The sequence below is a fragment of the Falco rusticolus genome, chromosome 15, assembly GCF_015220075.1.
Source record: "Falco rusticolus isolate bFalRus1 chromosome 15, bFalRus1.pri, whole genome shotgun sequence".
Taxonomy (NCBI): Eukaryota; Metazoa; Chordata; class Aves; order Falconiformes; family Falconidae; genus Falco; species Falco rusticolus.
Window position 1 is genome coordinate 19,988,868 of NC_051201.1, and position 12,781 is coordinate 20,001,648.

The 12,781-nt window shown below is 36.9% G+C and overlaps 1 long non-coding RNA gene across 1 annotated transcript in view; it reads right to left on the reverse strand.

Annotated features, from left to right (window-relative positions):
• Positions 1 to 12,781, reverse strand: part of LOC119157823 — a 63,391-nt gene that overhangs the window by 31,767 nt on the left and 18,843 nt on the right. The window lies entirely within an intron of this gene.

Below are 12,781 nucleotides of genomic sequence, written 5' to 3' on the forward strand. Positions count from 1 at the left end.
TAATGAGGCCTGGCTAGAGCGATGCTAAGCCATGTGAAAGGCTGATGACCTGTGTAATGCTAGAATGTTGACGTAACGCTGGCACTAGTGCGGGTTACAACATACATACGACATATAACAAAGTTATAGTTGCATATTGCCTGATGCTGTTTTGCTGTGCTATCTTAAGTGCTTGCTTTCATGATGGAATTATAGTTTTTAGAAATTATGTTGACTTTCTCTTTTGCTTGAAATAGTTTTCCTCCAAAGTTCTAGCTTAATAGACTGTTTGAAGACTAATTTATTTTGTGGTTATTCAGATCAACAAATGAGAGTTAAGTGGAATGTTCAGTTCCCAAATTGGCATTCTTCAGGCAAAAGCAGAACGTATCATGAGCCCAGGAAATTCAAGAAAAGAATATGCAGTGTTTTACTCTGAACATTGATCTTATGTTTGTCTATATTGATGCTGCTTGCCAGCTTTTTGTTCTAAAAAGTGCAGCATCCGAGCAGAATGTCCCAAACCTGAACTCTTTTTCCTTCTTGTGTAACAGGTGATCACTAATTTTGTGTGAAATTGCTTAGGAAGGTACTTTCAGGTTTTAGGGATTAGTTCTCAAATAGCTTGAGTTACTCTCCCCACCTCAGCAGATTTGGAAGCAATAGTAGTATCTCATTCATACTTCCAGCACTTTTGCAGGTTCTATTCAGTTATATATACCAGTACTGCTTGCATGTTCTGGTGTATATATATGTATGTATGTATATACAGCACTTAAAGGTGCTTGATGTGTCTCACTGTCACTCTCAGCTAACAATCATAGACAATAATCTGTTATTTCTATAATGACCTCTGTATAGCGGAGCAAATTCTTTAATTTAGGTTTTGACTGTATAGCATGTTAGCAGGGCTGTTAAAGAGGTACTGCTGAAAATCTGGAAAGCGGCAGATAATTTTAAATATTAGGATACTGAAAAGCCAAATTATAAATAAAATACTTCTGTAGCTTTGTAAGTTGTTACAGAGTAGCTGGTGAACTAATGAACCTTTGTACTTGTGTTACATAAATTGGAAAAGTACAGTAAGCTAAAATTAGATGAACAGCAGTAACATGAAGTCCCTAATGACATTTGAAAACTTGAGTCAGTTCAGTAGATTAAAAATGCAAATAGGAAATACATCTTTATGCCTTTGACAAAGCAATCCAAACTAGAAACTGTTTTACTGATGATTCTTCAACAGCCCAACTTATGCAATGACTATTAGTTTTGATGGAATTAATGCATGTGAGGAAGTCGGATGTTACACACTATATATCAGCCGGAGTTTGACTACTGTAACTCGAACAACTTGGAAATCTAGGCTTTTACAAAACAAGGCCATCTGACAGAGCTAGTTTGCATTTGTGTGTACAGCATTGAGCCTTACTAGTAGTGAAAAACACTGGATGATTTTGCTAGTGTTTGACAACTGAATTTAAAAAAGCAAGCCAAACAAGAAAACCCAAAACCATAAAACATGCCCCACCCTGCCCCCATCATCCCTTAACAATATCTGACCACATCTCGAATGTCTTTTGGTATGTGTTGATAAAAGAACCAAAAATTAGTTAGTTTTCCTACCCATTACACTTCAACATCATTCCTCTCACATGTACCAAAGACTGGCTGCCTCAGTGGAGAAAGTGTTAAAGCCAGTCACTTTCTCACCCAGGCTTCACAACCACTATTGAACTGCCCACTCCTGCGATGCAACTAATACGGTTGAGCCAATGTGATTGTGCCTAAGAGATATTTATTTTATTATTATTATTTTTTAATGCTTGGCTACTTCCATTTCTTATTCTGCCTTGATTAATACCTTGACAGCAAGCTACTCTTCGTCAAACATGAATATGGAGGTAACTAATGCACTGGAGGTCCAAAGATACAAACTTTCCAGGCAAACAGGTTTTATCCACTCAGAAGTGGTAAACATCAAAGGTCAGCTGTACCCTCTGAAGGCATGAATCCGATAGCTATCCAAGACAAAAATTAACTGTTTTGAACAGTAAAGCCAAATCAAAGTAATCCTTGATTTCTATCTGTAATCAAAGCCTGGGGGGAGAAAGTGTAAGATGTTACGTCTAGTAATTTTCAAAGCAGTTGTAATCCTGTCTGCCTGGTAATTTACTGCATTGCCTTGAGCAGAACTTGACCATCAGTTTTACTTTTTCTGTTAATTCCAGGGCTACTTAAATTTGGTCAATGTTTGTACAATGCTTTAGAATGTGCTAGTATACTCGGTCTTAACCACTGAAAAATCACGCTGATCTACCATTCTTCCCCCAGCTTCATGCAATTGTAAAGCTTGCTTACCAATTATGAATTTGTAACAAAAGAAAATGGGATATTCTCAGTGGTCGATAGCTTTTGAGCTTTTTGTGTGTGTTCACTTAAATCTTCTGTTTTAAACATGAGGGCTTAGAAAGATAATGGTTTTTTGATAAGGAAGAATTATCATACCCAGTGATGTCATGACCTCGAGGCTGTAACTGCTTCATCAATTTCACATGGAAATTTTTAGAAAGCTTACATTTGCTTTGTCTGGAAATACTTGGGAAGTCTGGAATTTAAACATTGGCAACAGTATCTAAAATCATAGCTTCCCTCCTGGGATACAGTGCTGCTTGGGTTAAAATTCTGTGCGGCAGGACTCTTTTTGTTATCAAAATCGGTATTTACTTCACTTCTGGGAAACAGCCATAGGATTGTAAACGACTTTATAAAAAGATGAATGGAACTGTTTCATGCAGACTTTGGCTCTGGCTTTGCAGCACAACTAATCAAGTCCCCACCAGAGGGAGGAGCGTCCCAACAAATACTCCAGTGCAAAGTCGTGGCAAGGAATGGCAAGGTTTAGTCGTGACAGTGAAAGCGAAGGTAGAAGAAAAACATTCCCTAGCAGGATAGCATCAAGGAAAGTTATTTACCTGACTTTAATCCTATATATTTTAATGACAAATATGAGGCACTGTCTTTCTACTTCAACCTGCCCATTCTCCATTAGAAAGGAGTGATGTAGGAGTGTGCAGAATGCTTTATAAATATTGGAGGAACTAAGCTAAGTCTAAAGTGCCTCATGCCCTGCAGAAATCTCATTCATATACTGAAACAAAACATCAGTTCCTGGGGAACTGAATTAAAAGACTTAACAGCTGGTTTGTTCTACTGTCATTTATTCCAAGACAAATCCTGGATATGAGCCACATTCAATAACACAAAAACCTCAGTTCCTGGGAGAGAAATACGTTAGTGTAGACTTACATCTTTTGTACTGGTAGACATTGTGTCATGAATCGGTAGCATTAGAGAGTTATGAACCTCAGATAATCTGAAGGCATTAATCTTGGCTGTGTTTCACATCTATAGGGTTTGGGGTTTTTTCCAACTTGTATTTGAGCAGCTAGAACTGATTGGAAGGTGCTTTTAATTATGGGAGACTTAATGAATACAACTACACAAATACTTGGGTATTTTGGTTTTCCTGGTTCAGACACATTGTGATTTTTCTTCTCCAAAACTTTGAATACTTTTTATTTTATAGTTTTGCTGTACAGGTGGGCTGGTTGAATGACGACATGAAGGATCCTCATAAACCTGACAAGAACCGTGACTTTTATGGTGTGAGTTGATGCATACTTTTCTGATTTATATTAAAAAATGCAGTAGATGGCAGTAGTATCTAAGTTAGAGGTTTGTTTGGTAATGTTGAATGGCATCTGTGTTAACTGCACCTGAGAAATCCAGGATTACTGGGAAACGAAGACCTAAGTTTGATATCCACAAAATGTTTCCTGTCCTGAAGCAATGGTCCATATAGAGATTCTGTTTTTGGAGGAACTTTAAACAGTAAAGCAAAAATTGTTCGTTCTGACACAAAAAGCAAGAAACTTCAGCTTGATTCAAACTGAGTATAAGAATTTGAGGCATGAATTATATATCCACTCCCCTCTACCTGCTCAGAGTAAAGCATAAATTGGACATTGCTGTCAGAATTTTGAGTATTAAGTGTTATGGCTATGCACCAACAATGAAGCATGGATCTACACTGCTGAATTTTACAGGTCTGTAACCTGTCACTTGGACACACTCTTCTCTAACAGCTACATCGAATGGATGTATAAATATACTCAGTGTATGGTGCTATGATGTACAAAACTGATCATGCCTTTAAAAAAATGCTGTAAATGCTTCTCGGTCTGTTTTCTTAGTGCACTGCTGAACAATGGATGAATCTTGTACTTCAAAGTTTTCCATTTGCTTGTAACCACTGACTCACACCTAGTAACCTTCCTGGGAAGGCAGAATTATTGACCAATCTGCAATTGCACGTGTAACTAAAAATGTTACCTTACTTAGTAAAGTGTAAGTATCTACAGTCACCAAGCCAGATGGTACATTCAGCTGTATGAAACTACTGTGCCTACAGGCTAAGTATTTTCAGCACTATTATTATTTTTGAAACTGCTTTGTCTGAGGTAGTCAAAGGATTCTAGTATTGGTCTAAGCAGTTTAAGATGAGCCAGGAACACTACTGTTATTTTAACTGTGTTAGCAGATTCTTTGTATCTGAATAAAAAAAGGCAAGATAGAATATAGGAAATGTCAATAAATACTTAAACTACCATGACCAGAGCAGATTAAAGATGACGGTGGAATCTCAAAACAGATCTGGGAGACAAGGCTGGCAAGGGGCAGTAATAAGGGATCCCTGCCTATCAACATGGCTGGGGAATATTTTCCCAGACCAAACTGAAACATGTACCTGTAGGTTGCAAAACATGGATTAGTCACCCTGCTTTACAGAGTTCAGGTGTTTGGAAGGATCTTTAGAAGGTAAAATTGTGTAGTGGAGTGTTAAAAGAAGTTTTAGTGAGGGTAAAATGATAAAGAATGTAATAAACTGGTACATATGTGAAATCCTTGCTTCTGTTGTACCTGCTTCAGTCTTGAGCTCTTGCCATATTTGTAGATGAAGGCAGTACTGTTGTCCCTGTTTGAGACAAACACAGGTAACTTGTTCACATTCCCTTAGGCAGTATCTAATTGTGTACCTCTAACTTCAAAGCTAGTGCTTTTGTCATTAAAACCACCTTCAGTCTACAGAACAATCATTCACTAATGAGCAAGGGCAATGCAGGCATGTTACACTGATAGAAGAAAGAGTACTTGAGAAAAATGTAGCGTGTAAATGAACATATTTTTTGCATAACACATTCCTTGTTAGTGAATTTATCTTGCTGAACTAACTCTAAATTTCAAAGCAGTTAATCCCATGTGAAGATAATGCATCCTTGATTTTTCGTCCACTGGTAAATATTGCAGTATATGTCACTTCACATTTTCTGCATTTCTATTATGTCTATTTGCACTTCTATGCCAGACTATGATACCACAAAGAAAAAAACTAAAATATGATAAAATATAGGACATAAACAGAAAACATTCCATTAAAAATCTCTCAGTCTAGTTTTGGCTCCTAATCTAGTGACCCAAACACTCATCTTCCTGCCTTTGATTCAAGCCTTTCTGACCCAGCTGTTGTCACTGAGCCCAAGCTTTTTTCCCCTGCTCAAATAGTTAGCAAAATTTCAGCACCTTAAGCTCAAATAAACCTTTCAAAGCCAAATGCTACATGAAAATCTTCCACACAGACAGAAGCAAATCGATAACAATGAAATGTTATGCACAGTTTCTTTTTGGAGAGAGACCAAATGCTTCAATAATGGCAAATGAAATTTTAAGAAACCCATGTTTTCCTAGCAGGCATGCCAATACAAAGACAGAATTTAGCTCAGAGCTTAAGGGTGTCAAGAAATCAGAAAAGAAATAACTGAAATGTCAGAAAGGCAGCAGGAGGAAGTGGGAGGCTAGGTTGGTAGAATGATGTCTGTCAGGCTATGATGTATTTGTGTTTGTTGTTAAAATCTATTTCATCAAAGCAGAAGGAAAAATGTGACTCTGGAGGAGATGAGTTAAAAACAAGTAGCTAGCTGGACTGCATTACTGGTATTTGACTATCCTCCATCAAAATCTGCTTAGCAAGTGCTAATTTAAAGCTCCCTGGGTTCTTGCCTAGAAAGCCTTGGCCAGCAGTGGCTGATCTTGGACTGCTGAACAGTAAAGACTGCAGCTGTCTGGGAATCCTGAAGTTATCAAATATCTGCACAAGATACTTGTATAGACTGTGTATCTTAAGAGCATCTTTCCTGTGAGAAGCACCAAAGAATCTGGATTTACATGTGGAGAAAGAGAAACTTAATGAGGTATAATGTTTGCTATCTCCACCTAGCTAAAACTAATTTTAATACAAGGCGCTGAACTGTGTGTGACTTCCACATTCCAGAGACCTTTAGTATTCATGGTGGCTAATTTGCCTAGCTCTAGTCTCTAGGTTTCAGCTCTGAAGATGTCTCACATTCCTAGCTGAGGAGTTGAGACTCACCTAAGGGCCACATGCCTCAGTGTATTTTGCCAATTTTTTAATATCTTCCATTTTAAGAGCACAGACCACAGTTTATTTCATCTCCCAGTTCAGACCAGCCTGTGCGACAAATCCAAGGTCATCATGTTATATTCCTTGTTCAGCTGTCTTTATTATTAACTTTCTGAGGATGATCGCTGATGTATGACCACATCTGAGACAAGGGCATAAACATACATGACAGTAGTATACATCTCTAAAAAAGGATTACCTCCTAATTTAGAGGAGTTTTCTCTGTTGCAGCTTAACAATAGAATAAAAGACAAGTTTTATCACCTGTACTTCATATGTTTATTAGTAATCTACAAGGATTCAACTTGCAAAATGTGTATGTTTTGAGATTAAATCCCATAGAGGTTAGGTGAGGAAATTTGACCCATAGTAAAAGTTGGAGATAGTTTTACCTAATCTATTTCTAAAAAAAAAAATTCCCAAGTTTTGTTAATCCATAAAATTATTCTGTTTTTTCAAGGTGGTAACGACACCTGTCAGACACATGTCCAAGTATGACAAAGTAGTAGCAACATGTTTGGTTTTTTTCAAAAGCACAGAACAGTGAGGTGCACAAGAATACCGTTGCCAAGACACTCCACCCCCAGTCCTTCTGAGGTAGATCACAAATGTATTTAGTTTTTCAGCAAGATACAGTTTTTGTAATACTTCTTAAGGTTTAACATAACAATATTCCTGTGCAATGAAGCAGCCAGAATTTGGGATCAAAGCCTTGATCTATTGGAAAAAGTCTGAAAAAGACTTAATGTGGGGCTGCTCTTGGGAATAAGTATTTAGCATCAGGCCCTTAAGCAAGTTACATTAATGGAATTGAGTAAGATACTATAGGTTTATTCCTTTCAGAAATGTTTTTGTAAATGCTAAATGTATGTTCAGTCTATTTTTCCTGAATGTTTCAGACCAATAGAAGAAAATTTAATTTGCTACCATTTGTTGTTTGTTTCTATTTCTTGTACTCTAATTAGTAAATTAAGAAATTAAAGTGATTTGTCTGGCTTCACTAATCAGTAGAAGGTATGGGCTGGCTCAGATTGACTTCTCAGAAATATACAAACACATGACCCATAAAATACTCTTTTACAGTGAAGTGGCAGGTTGAAAACAGGAAATGCCATATTTTATCTGATGAAATTAGTCAAGCTGTGATAAATAATAAAAGCGTAGGGTTTAGACCTGACCTTACATTCCATCTGCTTTAATGTAACAGTCTTGAGCTCCAGTTGTGAACCAGGAACCTATTAAAGCAAAACAGACTGGAAAGCTCTGGCTGGTTCAGCAAAGAGCAGAGTATGTTAGCTTCCTGTAAGGCAGAAAACTGACTGAAACAGTCAAAAGCATGCATGTCCTTGAAAGCTGATGAGACTTGTCACTAAGTTTTACTGATAAGCTGTTAATTACCTCTTTGGTGTTGACTTATGTCATCTTTACTGTATCACTGTTATGAAGCAGTTACAAAGAAATCACTGTTTTCCCTTAAGCTCTGTGTGTCATCAATGCAAGCAGTGAATCAGCATCAGAGCGTGTTTAACTTCACTGGGCAGCATCCTTTGCAAGGTACCTGTTTCAAGATGCAGCATGTGGCTTTCCAGTCCTCAGCACAATACCACCCTTCTCCATGTTACTGACTGCTTGTGGTAGGTGCACAAACTTCTCTCAGTAACAAAGTTAAAAATTATGCAACACCAAGTAATTCAAAATGGAGGTAACAGGTAATTTTCAACCCACCGCATTTGTAGTTTGGGATATAGCTATAAAACTTGTTAATTTTTCTAAATAACGGACCCTACTTCAAAAGGTGTGTGGGAAGCTATGCACAAATGCAGTCAGTAGGACTTTGTATGCTAACCTCCCACATTGCATTAAAATGTCCTGCACCACAGGAGGTGGTATGTAGGAGTGGGTGGGCAAACTTCAGAACAGAGGAAGGTACTGAATCACTTGAAAAATTTTCCTTGCTCTTTATTTCTGTATTCAATTACTTGTTCCACTTTTTACTTCCTAAGCACTCTTACTTCACAGGGTTATTTCAAGGCTGAATAGAAGTGCCACATTCTTGATGCAAACCTGTCTTTACTCCCACTTCCTCTTCTCTTTAAATTTAATAAGCAAAATTTTACTGAAAGACGATGAACCAGCTCCCAAAGCAAGTTCCAAACCTAGCTTGTAGTTGTCAGTTACTATACAGGAATCACAAAGATGTACAATTCTGCTACAGTTGAATTTAAAGACATTCATATTTTATGGCAGACCAACAAGTACTGTTGTGCTACAGATTACATAAAATGGGAGAGAATATGAAGGGCTTATAGTTGAAAGACAAGCAAAAATGAGAAGGGTCAATGCAGAAAATAAAACTAAAGGTGGAAAAATGGACATGGCTTTTCCTGTGTTAAAAAGAGCTGTAACAACGCAAGGTGGAAAACCTCTAGCTCTGATGAAGAGGGTTGAAATAAGCACTATAGCAAGGGCGAGTCTTGAGGTGGCAACAATGACTTAGATCATATCAGGGAGTTCTTCCTATGAATGTGGGGCGGAGCTTTGAAAATCACACTTCTCTCTTAGAACAGCAGTAACAAATTGTCATCTTCCCTAATGTAAGATTGCTTTGTACAAGCAGCATTATTGCAGCCACTTTTGCGTAATTGTTCCAACTAATTACTACTCATATTAATTTGTAATGTAATTTACGAGTCACATATTGTAATATAAGCTTTCAGTGGACAAGGCAAGAAATGCAACTTTGCTTCTTAGTTCATACAGGCGTTAGAACTACCCAAGAGCTGGCAAGTGAATTTTTTACTGCTAAAAAGTTATCCTAAGAAAATAGCAGTGTTTGAATCCGAACACTGCACAGCTATAGAAGGGAAGATAGCTGTGTGTCTGCATGATTCTAGAGCAACAAAAGCACCAAGGCTTGCTGTTTGGACAGACTGTGTTTATACCTGTGACCAATGACTGCGTTTTTAAGCAGTCACAATCGATTCTGAATTTCTGTGTTTATGCTTTTCTCCTTCTACACAAAATTCAAATCTGAGCTGACTACGTTTAGAAGTCTCATTAGCTTTACTGTCAGTTCTGGTCACTGAAATTACAGGCCAAGTATAGTAGAAAGCACGTATTACAATTTGTTACTGAATTCTCCATTTCTGGCAAAACTTCTGCCTGAAAGGACTAATTAATTCCAGAGACTTATTAGGTGATGCTTTAAAATTACCTTGTGGATTTAGATTGCACTTCTAGAATGGCAAGGTTTCATTATAGATGTTTCCAAAACTAGTAATTACGGTCTTAATAAGCCCTTGATGATATTGTTTATATTTATAATTAGATTTATGGGGGGAGGCTCAATTAGCTCAAATAGTTAGGTGCATGTATGTTGGCCGAAGTGGTCAATTGATTTGGATGTCCAGTCAGACACAGTTGCCTTTTGACAAAGAACATTGACCACCAAGAACTGGCATCTTGAAATCTGCAAAGCTAACGGGAATACTGCTAATTTTCATACTCCACTATAAAAATGGTGATTCTCTATTACAGAAAAGTTTGTTTCTTTCTTTACTTTTTTTTAAAAATCAAATTGTCCATCAATTGTGTTGTTACTGAGCTTGACAGTATTTTTTGTCAGTTGGGATTTTGGGGGAAAGGTGGTGTCTTTAATAGAAAAATCACTCACTAAGATACTTAGCCCAAGAGGAGCCTAGATTAAGGTATTCTATTCCTGTTCTTTCATTCAGAATTGTTAGAATCAGGTATATGAGCCCATGAGCTGATGGAAACTTTCTTACCCTGCACCTGATGGCAGCTCAGAAATAATGGGGCACAATATAGCACCAACTGACCACAAAACTACAAAATAGAACATGACAGCTGAGGAGTTCCTGATGTTTTATTTCTATGTTGCTAATAATATACAATGTCTTTGACTCTTCACAAATAAAATCCAGAGAGGTTAAGAAGAAAGAAATATTTATCTACCTGACAAAAGTGATCTGACAGTAACTTGATTCTTGTAGAAGTATTTACCTGTGATGTGCCTAATACTAAATATCAGGTATTGTTCAATCGTTTTACACAACACTTCTGCTCCCCACTTATTTCAGAGCTGCTTTTTCTACCTACAGTACGATTCTAACCTACCAACATGTCCATAAAGACTAGAGCAGCTCCATGGAAACCAAGGTATTCCTTTTCAGACTGCCTAATTTTTCCTCATGCAACTGCCAGCTAGAAGATGATTTGGCATAGCTAATGCAATGATTAAGACAGGTTGAACGTACAGATAAGAATGTATTTACAAAGATTGATGCTTGCTACTTTGCTTTACAAATTGTTTTCCATATTTAAGTATTTTCCATTATCTTCTTCAGTTGACACTAAGACAGGAAAACTATATATCATATTTTTTTCACTGTTACGGTGAACATGCTCACTTTTAAGAATGTTCTAATTTACTCTAAAAGTTAACATAGAACTCCTAAGGCTGACTAATGATCAAAATCTTCTCTTCATGTTAAGATAAAAAATAATTTGTTCTGAAAAAAATTCAACCTGCTCCTCCTGCCACCCTCAGCAAAGTCCCAAAAGATAAAAAATGACTAGTAAAGCATCTGAGAGTGACTTGAGCGAAAAACACCTGGATCTCTCTCTGAACTCAAATTCAAAACACTACATAAAATTTATCAGATACAGGCTAGGCTCACCTTCAGAAAAATTGTACTCCTAAGGAATAGCATTATATACCAATACTAGGTAAAAGAAAAAAATAATGTTTAATTAATTAAAAGAGGTTCCTACAAGAATTTTTGCATCTGGAAGATGTCAGTTCTCCACACCATGCAGTTAACTTGTCTATTAAGCAAATACTCTGGAATGCCTGATTAAAACACTGCCAAATTCTGAGACAAAAAATATTTATGAACATTTTAAATCAGAAAGGAAACTTTCTTTTATTTACAAAGCCACAGAAATATCCAAATTAGTAGTTTATACATTGAAAGCAGAAAATGTAATTTTAAAATAATTTCTTCAATTAAATTATAATTTTGTAGTATGAAAGCAAATTTCTGTCACTAAGAGATACCACAGTATTTTTAGTCATTATTAGTGCACTGTGGTAAAGCCCTCTGAGATATAAGAATATATTATTTTTGCATAAAAATTGTTAAAAGAATGCTCTAAAGGAAATCTAGAAAATCATTAATTTCTATAGTAATTGCACAGTATAGTTAATCTGGGGGGGGGGGGGGGGGGGAGTAATGCTGTCTTTAGTCATTGTGTATCTTAAGTGTAAGCCCACATCAAAAATTATCTTCTCAGACAATGAAATTACTGTATACCATCTGCTTTACACTACAGCAATATAAAACCTGTGGCAATTGCTCCAAAGTTCCACATTTAATCACCGTATTTTTTCATTAATGTTCAACAAAAACCCCCTTGTTTACAAACTTCAGTTGTCCTGGATTAGCTTTGATAGCAAGCTCATGGCAACTAATTTAATTACGGCCTTTGTACTGGATGGTTTACAAAGCAATCCCTGAAAACACATGTGGAAAATTGATCTTTAACTCACGTGTCAAAGATTTATGATGGGAAGTGAGGTTAATACAAATACAGCTCTGGTGAGAACTCTTGGGCCTTTCACGGGGGCACGCACAGGCAGATGTTTTATTTGTGGGTGCTCTTTGTACTACGATCACATGTGGGGAAGTAAGCGTGTGGTGAGATTCATACGTATACAATGAAAGAATTCTATACCATTTGCGAAATGAGTAGTCATGAAATCGGAAAAGAACAGAGCAAGGAAAGACAAAAATAACAAGCGTTTAATCTTATTATCAGAGCGAACAATGGAGTATATATTTCTGAGACTGCAAAGAGCCAAGCATTGCACAGAATCAAGAAAATCTGTCTTGCAGAAATGCCTACGAAGCAATACTGTCCACCAAAATCCAATTTGCAGCAGACTGTTGGATGTAAAAGGGATTGTGATAATCAGACACCAAAAGCTATCCATAAAGCCATCCATTTTTTCCCTTTAGCATAAACCTTCAAGGACAATGTTTAAGAAAGAATGCATTCTAATGCTCAAAGAGCATTTACATCAATTTTTAGGGAACAGATATTGTTTAGAGTCCAAATCTCTCTGCCTTTCCAGATATGTCCAGCAACACTGGCAGGGTGAAAAAATAAAAAGTGTGTGTCTCATTTACATTATGGTAATTTTCATGTCTTACAAACACTCAAGTCCTATTTTGTCATTTA